The 14,625-nt window shown below is 46.4% G+C and overlaps 1 pseudogene; it reads left to right on the top strand.

Annotated features, from left to right (window-relative positions):
- The window catches only part of LOC138498470 (zinc finger protein 268-like), a 66,617-nt pseudogene that overhangs the window by 40,496 nt on the left and 11,496 nt on the right, over positions 1-14,625 (top strand).

The raw sequence follows: 14,625 nt of genomic DNA, 5'->3' as shown, positions 1-14,625 counted from the left end.
TTGCAGGAGTTGGGGGGGGGGGTTTGGAGGTGTGAGGGTTGGGTAGGAAAGATCCTGATGGGGGTATCATTTCTACGACTGTGGCTATTCGGTTTAGGGGGAGTGAGGTGCCGGAGCATGTGTTTTTGGGGTTTCAGCGGTTTCGGGTGAAGCCTTATGTCCCCGCCCCCCGTAGGTGTTATAAGTGTCAGGAGTATGGTCACATGGTGCGATCTTGTAGGACGGAGAAGGTGTGGTAAGTGTGGTGTTCCCCATGATATTTAGGATTGTGTCTCTGTATGTACACCAAAGTGTTGCAATTGTGGTAGGGATCATGTTTCTTATTTTAGGGGGTGTGTTGCACAGGTGGAGGCCTGTAAGGTTGTGAGCACTAAGTTGAGTCATAACATCAGCTGCAGCAGTTCAGAAGGTGCGGGCGGAGCAGGTGATTGTGGTGGGTAGTCCTGCTGTAGTGGTGAAGCGACTGGAGGTGGGGGAAGGTTCAGTTTTTGGTGGTTGAGAGGGTGATTGGAAGGGGTGTCACTGTCAGAATGGCGGATTTGTTGTGTTTTATTATCGCAACTATTAATATGATGACTGAGGGTCAGTTGATCGGACGGGTTACAAGCTGTGGTGAAGGCAGCGAAGATACATTTAAGGATGTACATAGGATGATGAGTGGTGGTGTTTTTGTGCTCCCTTGTCCCCCTCCCTTGTCGTGCTCTGGAACACTTGTGTATGAGCGCGATACAAATAAAATATCAATATAAAAGAGGACCATAGTTGAAAAATGCAATTAATTCCTTTTGTAGCAGGCTGCTTGAATAGTACCCAATTGGGGGGTTAGGAGGGGGGCTTGTTGATCAAATGTAATGCAAATTGTGTGCAATATAAAGGATATTTATTCAGCAACAATGTTAAAAACGACTAGTTGCACAGTGAAGCAACTCATCAAAGTGGCGCACTTGGACTGAAAAAACTCCCACACTAGCATTTTGCGTTTTTGCAAAGTTCTTGACTTGCAATGTAATAATACCTGTTTCATTTGAATAGCTGTGATTTATTGATATTGGGTAGGAGTTACTTATCTGTGGGGTGTAGTTTGGAAGTGGCGCGCATGCAGATCGCTGGGGGCGCATCGTAGTGTTTCGCCCTGGGCACCAACTGGACTAGTAACTGTCCTGGGTGGATGGTCTCCTTTTAATCTCCCTTCTCACTCAAAGGCTACTTTTTTAAATGTGAAATGTGTCTTAAGGAATCATTGGGGAATCATTTGCTGTGGGTGAGAGACCTGCGACTATTCACTCCTCTTTTAGTGAGAAAGTGATCATCTGTTTTGGCCAAGTGTTATTTACGTTGTCTCTGCCTGTTCTTCATAAACCTCCAGTTAATCCTGTCTTCTGTGTATGTGATGGAGGGTGCATTCCTGGGCGGGGAGAGAACGGAAGCTCCTCTTTGGATGTTTCGATTATATATCGTTATAGGATGTCTTGCGTTTGTAGTATTTAATAACGTAATAATGTCTTCCATTTCTGGATCTAAACACAATATTGTGTCATCCTACTCTGCAAAACGTAAGGCGCACAGGCACCACAAGGTAAAAACTGCTGTTGGTTGTTTCTCTGCACAGGTTGTCCTATGCTTCTGAGATAGCCGGTCTCCCATCCTGCGTTCCTGTACCCTTCATGTCTCCTCTCCTGTCTTGTCTCCATTCCTGCCTCTTCCGAATGTTGTCTAGATCCAGGTTTATCATCCAGGTCTGTGGCTCAGTGGACTAGTGCATTCTCTGGTAGGATCCATGGTTGTGTGATCTCATACTCAGTGAATCCTGCAGGTCCACCCAGCCCTTCATCCATCCAAGATTGACAGAATGAGCCTCTGAGTTTTGTAACAATGAAAATCTTTACCTTCTGTCTAGGACAGCAAAATACATCAGTGTGTGTGGGGGAGCTGGGTACACTCTACAAATACACATAGGGCCTCATTACACGTAGTGCGGTAAACCATGGTCCTATTTGCACCATAGTCCATGCAGGTAATTTACCGGTACCGCCTTGGCGGAAAAGGGAATTACCGCCCTATTCCAAGGTTGGGAAGGTGGTAATTCCCCCTTCCTCCATGGCCCTTCCCCATTCCCATTTTTGCCCCATAGGGCAAAATGGCAAGGGGGAAGGTGTCATGATGCCTACCCCCGGGGACCCAGACCAAGTCCAGCAACCCCGGAAGCAGGCATCAAGTTATCCCAAGCAAGCCCAACAACCCCTGCTAGGGGCTATTTGGGTCCAGTCCTGGCGCCTATGGCGCCAGGCTCATATGGAGAGTCAGCTCATAGATTAAAACTTACCTGATGCAGACCATGCTGCAAAAGCTCCAAGCCAAAAAAGGCTTGGAAGGGACTACTTTACTTAGGGACTATTTTTTACTCGGGCGGGGCTGGGGAGGAATACTTACCTGGGACTACTTTGGAGGCTATTTAAACCACGCCCAAAGAGCAGCACACGCTTCGCGTTATTCTGCATCCAGCAGCGTAACGCTCACCGTGCCTGCAAGTCTGCATCCAGCCTTCTGCCACGCCCGCCTCCAAGCGAAGTCTGCATCCAGCCTTCTGCCAAGCCCGCCTCGAGTTTGGAGCTCCTAGAAAAAGGGAGAAAGAAGGAGAAAAGGTTAGAACAAGAGCAATACCTTTGATCCTTACCTGAATTCCCGATCCATCGTGCCTTTGAGCTGGAAGAAAGAAGCTATTTATGCGCATCGCCTCGCCTGCTGCAGCACCACACTGAACTCACCGGCCTTCGCAGCATCTTCACATTCCACTGCATCCTCCTGCATGTTCCCGTCGCACTCCGACACCTAAGGAGAAGACAAGAACAGCAAGGTGAGCCAAGGGAATACACAGAGGAATATTAGTTACCCCCCATAGACTTACCTGATTTTACCACCAGGGGTACTATTCCACTTCACGGGTCGGCGCAGCTTCCACTGACTATTTGCCGAACCCCGGCCCCTAAGGGGAAACAAAAGGACAGCAAGGTGAAACAAAGGGACTAACAAGGGGAACCCTCCTCACCACAATAGACTTACTTGATTTTACCGCCGGAAGCATTATTCCCCGAGACTTCATACTTTCTCTCAGCGCCTGAATAAGGGAGAAAGCAACAGGTTACATATTGACATTTATTTTATCGAACTGTGTTGGAAAATACAAATCCTTATCAGAATACTACCGGTTGCCACAAGGAACTCTTCATTAGGGTCAAGCTGCAACCTGCAAGGAATCAGACAAGAGTGAAAGTCAGGCATTTGAACTCTTACGAACTTTATACTTACGGCGTCTTGCCGGGAATCTCGGAGTCAATATTGTTCTGGAACTCACCAATTCCTTCAAGCCAGTGAAGCAACTGGTTATCAACGCGCCCCTGCACTGAATGCAGGATGGAGAGCTAATCTTTTCAAACCATCAGGTGAGACTATAAGAGGGGACATCAAAGGTGATCTGTGGGGAAAACAGCGGGGGGGGGGGGGGGATTTACGCTCAACTCCACGGGTGGTTAATTCCCTTTCTCCATTTGCAGAAGAATATTCCTACGGGCCAAGCAAACGAAGCTAGGTGGGCCAGTCCAGTCCGTCATCTCGGCCCTACGCGTCACATTGGTGGAGACCGCAGCAGGCCAGTTCCGATCGACGCCTCTGTTGGAGCCAGGTGAGCGTAACAGAAGGTGCTAATTACGGTACTGCAAATTGCAGTACCGTAATTAGCACCCTGGTCCCTTTGCGGGTTCGTTTTTTAACGCCTGCAGGCGTTAAAGTACCAGCCCGCAAAGGGACCTCGTAGTAAGGTGGTAAGGGTTAACGGTCACCAGTACCATTACCGGTGACCGTTAACCCTTACCGGTGACCGTTAACCCTTACCGCCTTCCATGTAATGAGGCCCATAGTATGTTATGTTAATCCTTTCCTCTGTGCCGTCCTATTAAACTCAATTGGTAATTTGCTATTGGACCTGTATGGTGGATCTCAGCACTTTTCTATAGGGGTTAGAGGAGTGGAGTTGTAAAAGTGAGTTAAATAAGCACATTGGTAGCTACACCTAGTGTTGGCTGTCGTCTTTGCTGATCACCTGGGGAGCAAGGGATTGATGGTAAAGCCTTAATCGGGAGGGACTGAATGAAACAGAACACCATATCTGCACTTTGGTGGGTGTTTTTTTTGTTTCTAGGAATGAATGAGTGAGCGTTCTGGAGGGGAATTGAGGGCATGCGGTAGAGTCAATGGAAAGGATAGTATGGAGTGCGGAAGTATCACAGACACACACACTCCCCTTGCCTGCCCACCCGCTAGAGCAGTGACAACATGAGGTGATTGAAAGGGTCGCCCTCGTGATTGTGAAGGAAGGTGAGTCAAGGACAGTGACATGGCCATTTGCACACGTTCGTGAACGGTTAGCAAGTCTGGTGATCCGAGTATTGCAGGCTCCTGAAATCATCTGCATCCCTTATTTATTAACTTATTTTCACCAGTTGTGGGATAAAAGGACCAAGTGGCATTGTTAGGTGTTGGGATCCCCTATTGGCTAGCAGCCCGTGTGCATTCCCGATGACCCACTGTGAAGCACTCTCCCACAAATTGACCTGGGAGGGAAGCTCCAAGATGTTGCTCCATTAACTAGGCCTAGGTCTTCATCAAGTCCTCGCAGCTCACACCCTGCAGATACTGTTCCAAACAGTAGCATGATTCAGTCATGACACGTGCCGAGCTCTGCATGACGTGCTATGTGAGGGATCTAAAATCCTGATATTTGACCATCCTGGCAGGAGGGATGCGGGATGGACCTCATCCATTAAGGCCTCAATCACTGATGTGACAAAGCCAGAGTAACCTGACGTTTGTGTTATGGTACCACCTGCGGGAGTTTTCAGAAATAATTTCTCTTGCTCATACCCACACTCGCCTCATTGTAAAATCTTGATGTAGTAAATTACATGAAAGTGGGTAGCGTAAACCGTAATAATAAAAAAAATCAGGGTGGGAGATCAAAACAGCAAGATTTTGGATTAATTTATTTAATCTCAAAAGAATAGCATACTGATAAGTATTTACTTTTTTTTCACAAAAAGACAGTGAACAGACAGGTTTTGCACTTTATCAATGGGGGGGTACTTCTGAGTACCAACCTCTTCAATATTGAGGTTATTTTCCTCGTATTAGTGCACATTCTCTAGCGAACAATTGGACATTTCAATACAAACACGAGTAAGTGCTGCCGAGGACTACTTGTGGTCCATGGGTTTTGAAAAACATAACACACAACAATATGTACAAACAGAAAAATGAGACACGGTGTTGTGTCACAGATCGACACTGTAGTGTTTCGGCCAACTGTAGCGGTTGATTGGAGCTAGCTGTTGTGGTGGCCTTCTTCAGGATAGGGGTGAAGGGTGACTCTGTCTGTATGGTATCTGTCACAGTATAATAAAGATTTGAAAAGGCTGTTATGATCTCTGTGATGTGTAATTTATACTTTTTAATACTTGTTAGTGGCTGGTTGGTGCCGACCAAATACACTAGATCGTGTATTCATGTAGAGCTTACCGTCAAGCAAAGGTGCAGCAGTAGAGCTTCTACAAATGGACCCTCAGTGTTTCATGGTGGAGACTGGTGTAGCGGTGTACTGAATACACTGCTTTAGAGAAACAAGAGTGTAAGAATCACTCTGGAAATCCTGGGCACAATAAGTTGGCCAGGATGTGGCAGCGCCTGTGAGTGGCAAGCAGAATCCCCAGGTCTGGGAGAGAAAGGACGGAAAAATAACATGTATTCCGTCAATTTAAAATAAATGAAAGATGTCAAAAGGGTGATGCTGAGTGTTGGAGCATGCGTGATGACAGTGAAATACAAGGTGCCGGGAGGCATGCCGCATGGAATAAACTGTGTGTAGTTATCATGTAGGACTGGGTGACCCATCAGGCGGTGGGATCGGGGCACTGTACCGGGTTATTTGTGCACACCGTATATGGGCAGTGCATGCGTTCATGTCTGTGCCCGTAATGTAGTGGGGACGTGGATGTTAAAAACGACTTTTCAAGCGTCTGAAACTCACTGGGTGATACCTACGAGATTGAACGTTCATGGCATTTGGAGAACATACTCAATGGAGTGCGTGCGGCAGATGGATCTTGCATAAATCCGTGTCCGTACCCGTGGGGTAATAAGGGTGTGAAGGGACCTCTGTGATTAAACTTACTTGTAGGATCCGCGAGCGTCTGACTCTCACTGAGTATGCGGCAGTGTGTACTGAGAGTTGCCCTGGAGATAAGTCCCGATGCTGTATGGTATGCCTCGCCCCTAGGCCGACGCCACCAATAGTGGGGCGCCAGATGGACCAATGGGGACAGGGGTGTGCGTGTGACGTGGCGCACAGCTCAAGTGAAAGTGAGTCTGATTGGCTAAAGGTACATGCATCTTGGCCAATAATGAATGGACTTAAAGATGGGGATTGTCCTGACTTAATTATGTTGGAAAAATGTGGTTGCATGGATACGAGCAAGGTGCACACAAAATGGCGCCTAATGCCTGAAGCATGATGGGAATTGTAGTCTTGCACAAGCAAGCGTCCATGTCAGGATTTGTGCAAAAAGTCTGTTATTAGAGCCGCTGGGAGGCAGCAGATGAAACTGCCCACACGTGAGCCCTGTTTCTATGCGAGGCTATGTGTATAACTCTCGGTACTGGAAAAGGTGGCATGATTTGCAAGATACAAAAAATGACTGGTAAGGACCGTTCAATGATGTAATGAATGCAACTGCGGAAAATATATCTATTATGTTGCACAACTGAGTTAAAAATGTAACAGCAATGATCATATCCATGTGCATAACATCCAACGGAATTAGACCCAAGCAACATTTGATCCATGAGAAGTAATGACGTAGTCTAAGTCAAATGTGTAAGGCGCCAGATGCGTTTTACAAAGAGAACTTTTTCAGACATTGTGTTGGATGCTATTGTTTGTGGAATACAATATAGTACTGTTTCATAATTTCATGCAGGTGCAATGGATGTCTGGTTTTCGATTAGGTACTAGATACAAGTTTCATCAAAGAGGTGTGTCTGTACACAACTAAATTAATTGTCCGGTATCAATGATCAAATCCATGTGCAATAAATCCAACAAAATAAGACCCAAGCAACATTTGTTCTGTGAATCGTAATTGCGTGGTCTATGTCACAGATCTCGAGAACCAGATGCATTTTTACAAACAAAAACAGTACATTTTCATAATTTCACACAGGTATATACATGGCATGGTACTGATTTGTGTACATCAAAGAATGTGTTGTTCCAGGTTTTCAGTAGAATAGACTATGGGCTACATAGGCGAGATATGTTTGGGCAAGGTCATGACCTATGACTGAAGCTACAAAAGTCTATGCTGCTGTGTACTTGCTAATATAAAATGATGGTGGGGCGTTAGTAAAGGTGAGAAATGCCCGTGTGGTATGGTACCTGGCAAACAACTCATGTGCCAGGTGTGGTGGGTTAATTCCAAAAGTGCTTCCATTCGACTGTGATATTCAGTCCATTTTTCAGTGTCTAATCTATGTACCCATTTTTGTTCCAATTGTGTTAGGGATAGATTGATATCTCCACCTCGTTTTTGTGGGGTCAGTTGCTGTACAATTGCCCATGTAAATTGCTCATTGGTGTGTCCTTTCTTGGTGAAGTGTTCCACAAGTGGTTTATCAGCCACCGCATTTTTGATGCATGACCTGTGTTCATTAATCCGTTGTTTGATGGGCCTGATTGTTTTGCCGATGTAGATTAGGTCACACGGACAACTAATGACATAGATGACGAATTTGCTTTCGCAGTTGGTGTGATTGAAAATCCTTATAGGTGAATGTTTTGCTGGATTTTGTGTATCTACAGGCCACACATCGACCGCAGCTGAAGTGTCCAACCACAGGTGGTAATTCCCATAATGTTTGCATTTCTTTTTCCGGTTCGAAGAAGGTGTGTACCAGTGTGTCTCGTAGGTTTTTGTTCTTTTTGAACGCAAAAAATTTTTTTTTTTTTGCCATGGTCCCCTCATTTTTGATGAGATACCAATGTTTATTGATGGAGGCTTTGGTGAGATTACTGATGGGATTGAAGGTGGCGACACAGACTGGGCTGTCGATGGGATTCTTATCGTTGGGGGTAAGACAGATGGTGTGGCCTGTGTTTGCTGCTCTCTTTTTAGCCATTCGTATCGATTTTCTTGGGAACCCTCTCTCTGTGAGACGTATTTTTAGCTATTTGGCATGGTACTCCAACCTCTCTTTTTCGGTGCAGTTTCTGCGTACGTGAAGGAATTGGCCGTATGGCAAGTTGTATTTAAGTCCTTCTGGATGGTAGCTTGTAAAATGCAGGAGGTTGTTTTTGTCTGTAGTTTTCCTGAAAAGTTCGGTCTTGAGGTTGTTTCCAGAGCGATATGTGTGTAAGTCCAAGAAATTGATTGTCTGAAAGTCCCATTCCATGGTTAATTTTATATGTTGGTTCCGTAGATTGGGACATTGATGGAAGGCTACAAGTTGTTCCTCGCTGCCTTGCCAGATGAGGAGGACATCATCTATACCATACAGCATCAGGACTTATCTCCAGGGCAACTCTCAGTACACACTGCCGCATACGCAAAATATATGCTGAAATAGTATTGAGCCGACTGGATTAGTGATAACAGTCAGTCAGGTTTCTGCAGTACCCTAAGCACTGTGGATCAAAGCTTGAGGTTGCGCTTAATATGTGATAAGTACGCTGTATTAAGGAACATCAATGTGTATGACATCTTTGTAGTCCTTCGTACAGCTTTTGATACTGTGCCAAGGAGCCGCCTGGGGAAGTTTTACGTAGTTTAGACAGTCCATCTCATCGCTTACGGCCATTCAAATACTTTATTCAGGCAACACGGCTATGGTGCGCTAGGGCACTGATGGGAGCACACCGCCACCCTCTTGCATTGAGAAGGGAGTCCGCCAGGGTTGTGTGCTGGGTCCCAAGCTCTTGTGCATTTTCATCAATGGGATTATTTCTTATTTGGTGTCTGCATGTAATGATGCCACAAAACTGACTGGTGATGACAGTCCTTCTCGCTCTTAAACAGGTAGGCGCCAAGAAACAATTTGAGCTATTCAGGGATTTTCAAGGGGGAAATGGCCTAACCATCAATGCCGCACAAACTAGGAGCATGGTCTTCAGTGTTGGGGAAAAGAAGGAACCGAGACCCCTAAGGTTAGGACTGGGAGAGGGTTGCATAGATCGAGTCGACCACTATGATTATCTAGGCTTGAAGGTGGCGTTGTCCTGCTTTTGGGATCTGCACATGGCCACAGCGAGGGTCTCATTGGCTACATACAGTGGGGCCCTCTAGAGGTTCTCTAGCAACTTTGGCAATGTTGCTGTCCTACAAAGCCCAAGCAAGGCAGTCACAATCTATGGAGCGGAGCAGTGGGGGCATACAAACTGTTCACTACTAACTACAATTGAAAATAAATATCTAAAGAACATGCTGGGTTTCCATTTGGCTACCTCGAATATACCGGTTTGGTTTGAAACGGGGATCCAAAGTCTACATGGCGACAGCAGCCAATTTATTGCTGAGTTTGCTTGTGGTCAAATGAACTGTTAGTTAAGTATAGGGAGGCCGTGAAAGATGTTTTGACGTAGGCTGGGGTTGCGGCTCTGGCGTGGTTCGTACATATTAAGGTAGAAATGAGAGTACAGGGCTTGAGTGAGTTTTGGTGCATTCCCTCAGCTATGACTGGTGCAGTCCAGAGAGGTGAAATCAGCGATGTGGAGGAATTTTGAATGCAACTTCGTTGCTAAAGCCGAGGGTTCAACTGCCTTGCTGCGCTACTGTAATATGGAGCAGAATATGGGTTATGCAGGCCTTGCTGCGCTACTGTAATATGAAGCAGAATATGGGTTATGCAGGCCTTGCTGCGCTACTGTAATATGAAGCAGAATATGGGTTATGAGGGCCTTGCTCGCTACTGTAATATGAAGCAGAATATGGGTTATGCGGGCCTTGCTGCGCTACTGTAATATGAAGCAGAATATGGGTTATGCGGGCCTTGCTGCGCTACTGTAATATGAAGCAGAATATGGGTTATGCAGGCCTTGCTGCGCTACTGTAATATGAAGCAGAATATGGGTTATGCGGGCCTTGCTCCGATACTGTAATATGAAGCAGAATATGGGTTATGCATGCCTTGCTGCGCTACTGTAATATGAAGCAGAATATGGGTTATGCGGGCCTTGCTGCGCTACTGTAATATGAAGCAGAATATGGGTTATGCAGGCCTTGCTGCGCTACTGTAATATGAAGCAGAATATGGGTTATGCGGGCCTTGCTGCGCTACTGTAATATGAAGCAGAATATGGGTTATGCGGGCCTTGCTGCGCTACTGTAATATGAAGCAGAATATGGGTTATGCGGGCCTTGCTGCGCTACTGTAATATGAAGCAGAATATGGGTTATGCAGGCCTTGTTGCGCTACTGTAATATGAAGCAGAATATGGGTCATGAAGTGTATTTGGGTTTTGTAAACACCAAATGTGAAAGATCATTGTATGCTAAATTTCTAATAGGGCCTCAACCAATCACTAGCCTCTGTAATAAGTGGGACCATTCTGTTTTTTTCGACTTGCCCCCCTGTGTGTTTGCATTTGTGATTTCTGCTCCGATTCTAGCGATGTGCCAGTAGTTTTCTCAACATGTAAATATCTTGTGTAGGCATTGAGACTGAGAAGGAAAATACCATGTTGATTATATCTGGGGACAATTTACTGTACTAATGATCACCATTGCCAGAGGTGTTTTCCTCTGTGTTGTTTTTGATCTGCACTATTGGCGGTTTCATGCCTTGGTATGAGTGGGTATGCATACTTCTAAAGAGTACTTCTTGAATTGTTGACATGATTCACTAAATTTTATATTCACTATATGTCCGCCATCAAACACTCCACTGACATCTGCCTCCTTCTTGAAGACATTGACCTCGAGATTCTCACACTTACTGAAACATGGTTCAATGCCAGCTTGGTCACTGCTTTTGACTCTTCTCCCTGATGGCTGCGAGATCATTTCCAAGCCATGACGTACCCGTGCTGGCGGTGGGGTTGCCCCTTATCCCTGAGTGGGTTCCTCCCTCCTACCCACTCAGCTCTACTCTTCCTTTGAGAGCTTGGTTTGCAAGTTGGTCATCTCTCCCTCCTCCTCTCTGACCATTGCCCCGGTCTATGGGCCCCCTGGTGCTACCACCCTGTCCCTCTCTGAATGGGCTGATTTCTGCTTCTCTCTCCTCTGAACCTCCTCTAAACTCCATTCTTGGGTGACTTCAACATCCACTTGTACTCTACCACAGCATCCATTCTCTTCCTTGACCTCTTCACCTCGCTCTCCCCCTAATATTTTCCCTTCGGCTCCAAACCACACAGCAGGACACTCTTGACACCCTCATCCACTCTGATCTTTCCCTCTCTCCCGCGCCACTGATCACAACTTTCATTGTCAGACCACTCTCTCCTCCCTTCTTACCTGGGTCCCCTCGGTTTTTAACCACCCCTCCTCCAGCCCTGCCAATATCATTCACAAACATCTGTCCGATGAAACAAGTGTCAGGTGCTGTCTTCACATCCAACTTCATCCCCTCTGCCCCCACCCAGACTCTACCTCTGCTCTCAGCATCCTCCATCTGGCCATTACTAACACTCTGGACATTCTTGCCCCAGTCATGAGGATCAGCCTGAAACCTGCTTCCCAAGCGCAATACCTGGTATGACTCCGAACTTGCAGCCCTGAAACGCAAGTGCAGAAGCTGCGGAAATGAAGTGGCAAACCTCGGGTTCACCCTCTGACAAACTGTCCTGCCGCCTGCTCCAAAGACGATAAAGACTACCCGTGCCAAGAAAAGAGCCCACATCCAGGCATGGGTATCTGGTGCATCCAACAACGCGGCTGAACTCTTTAAAATCTGCAGGGAACTAGCCAAGCCTTCTGCAGTCTCCTCCTTCTCTCTTTCGTCCCAAGGCCCTCTGCAATGCACTGGTCACACACTTCACCGCTAAAACTCTGGACATCCTGAGCACCCTTGCTACCCTCTCCTCCAGCCTCTCTCACTCTCTCACTCTTGCTACTGGTAATTTCCCCTCCTCACTTGTGCACCGCCTCCTGAAAAAAAAAACGTCAGCAGATCCCTACCTGTCCAGCCAACTGCCGCCCATTTCTATCACCCCTTCCTTGGGAAACTCCTTGAGAAGCTGGCCTTCCCCTAACTTACCTCACATACTCAACTTGTTGGCGGTCTCCACAACCATCAATCTGGATTCTGAGCATCCATAGGCACGGAAACTGCTCTTCTTAACACCTGTGAAGAGCTGCTCCCATCTCTGGACACTCTCTCCTCTGCCTTTGACACAGTCAACCACTCCATCCTCATAAAACTGCTCCATGAAACCCTTCATATCTTGGAGCAGGCACTGGACTGGCTGACCTCCTTCCTAACTGATTGTTCGTCCAAGTTAATCTGGGCACCTTCTCTTCACCTATCTTTCTCCACCTGTGGTGTCCCCCATGGCTCCAATCTCTCCCCCTTGGCTTTTTAACATTTAACTTTCTCAGCTGGCACTCCTCATTTCCTCCTTCTCCCCCAGATTCCAGTATTACACAGATGAGACACAATTTATTTTCCAACTTCCTGCTGACCCTCTTGCAGACTGCCTATCTGCCACCCAGTCCTGGTGCACTTCCAACAATCTCTGCCTCAATGACAGCAAGACTGGCCATCCTTTATGGCCTATCCCCCTTCTTCATCTGAAGCCGCAAACCTTGGAGTTATCTTTAACTCCTCTTTCCTTCCTCCCGCAAATTCAGGACATTGCCAAGAAGTTCAACTTTCAACTCTTCCTTCTTAAAGGAATTCTCCCATTTCTCACTTTCCCACAAAAGCTCACTGTTACCAAAGCTCTGGTTCTCTCTAGGCTACAATACTGCAACAGCGTTCTCTTGAATCTACCCTCATCCTCTCTATGACCCCTGCAGCTAATCCAGAATAGGGCAGCAAGATGTATCCTTGGCCTCAAGCCCAGGGACCGCATCTCTCCTTCTCTAAAAACTCTTCACTGGCTATGGGTTGCTGCAAAGATCAAGTCCAAATCCCTTTGTATCATCCAATACGGATGTCTGGGGCCACACTATCTACAACTTGCTCATACTAAATAATCACCCTCTAGACCTCTACATTCCACTGGTACCAAGTATCTGCGTGTCATCGTTTCGATAAACAGAGGGCCGGAGGTAAATCTCTTTCCTCAGTTGGCTCCCTCTTATTTAATAGCCTCCCCCTTCTTCTTGAGCCAGATCTCCTCAAATTCCGGAAGCTCCTCAAGACTTTCCTTTTCACCTCGTCCATCCCTTATTCCCTCCTCTACGAATCTCAGTCGCTGTGATTGGTGTTCGGGGCCCTGGCCTTCCACACCTAATCGCCTCCCACACTGCCTGCGCGCTGCACTTGCCTTGACCTTAACAGCCTTCGCCACTGTAGGCCTGAACATTTACACCTGCTGCTCACTCACAAGCACTTCAGCACTTACCCCCCCCACCCCACTCTACCACTCTCCTCTCTACACTTGCACGCTCTGAATGCTCACAAGGCCTAGTAGGTTTGTCTTTATCCTCCAGTGTATTGTTTTCTCTCCCATGTTCCCTCCCTGTTTCCCTGTGGGCGCTTTGAAACACAATTTACTTCTTGTACAAGCTCCTGACAAATTCTCAATAAATAAAAAATAAACCAATGCTGTGCAATAGGGTGTAATATTTATGAATGTTGAGATTCATTGTATTTTTATTTTATTCTTTTTACAATTTGTATTGTATGTGCTTTAATGACATTGTATGTCAAAATAAAGCTTTTATGGTGATCATTTAATCAATCTCCTATACTTGCTTTTATTCAGCAGACTCTGGGCTCAGCCATTCATCATGATAAACCCTCCAATCATACACATAAGCCCTCTAGCGTGGAGCCTTTCCTGTTAAGGTACGTAGACCCAGTGGCCTTTAAGCCCTCTAGCATGGAGCCTTTTCCTGTTAAGGTACGTAGACCCAGTGGCCTTTAAGCCCTCTAGCATGGAGACTTTCCTGTTAAGGTACGTAGACCCAGTGGTCTTTAAGCCCTCTAGCATGGAGACTTTCCTGTTAAGGTACGTAGACCCAGTGGCCTTTAAGCCCTCTAGCGTGGAGCCTTTCCCTGTTAAGGTACGTAGACCCAGTGGCCTTTAATTTGAAGAATATGTTTTGTAGTGAGTCAAGAGTCTTTAAAGCCAACAGATGAGTATATTGTTCCAGTGAAGTGTGGGAGATTAGGCGTCCTTTCCCAATCTGATCACACTAGTGCAGTGGTCTCCAAACCTTTTCATACTTAGTCCCCCCACCCCTGCTTTAAGTAAACATATTGTTTCTGGCCCCCCACCTACAAGTTGCCCCCCTCCCCTTTGGTGGGGCCTAAAGGATGTCCAGGGGGGCCATGCTCTTTACAATGTAAGTAAATGTTCTACTGCTTATATTTTCCATTAAAATCAGTCACCTTAATCCTTAAAAAAAAGCATCT

Source organism: Ambystoma mexicanum, chromosome 5q (genome assembly GCF_040938575.1).
Source record: "Ambystoma mexicanum isolate Mex_15411 chromosome 5q, UKY_AmexF1_1, whole genome shotgun sequence".
NCBI lineage: Eukaryota > Metazoa > Chordata > Amphibia > Caudata > Ambystomatidae > Ambystoma > Ambystoma mexicanum.
Note: the sequence above shows the minus strand (reverse complement) of the source record. Positions and strands in the feature narration are given on the sequence as shown.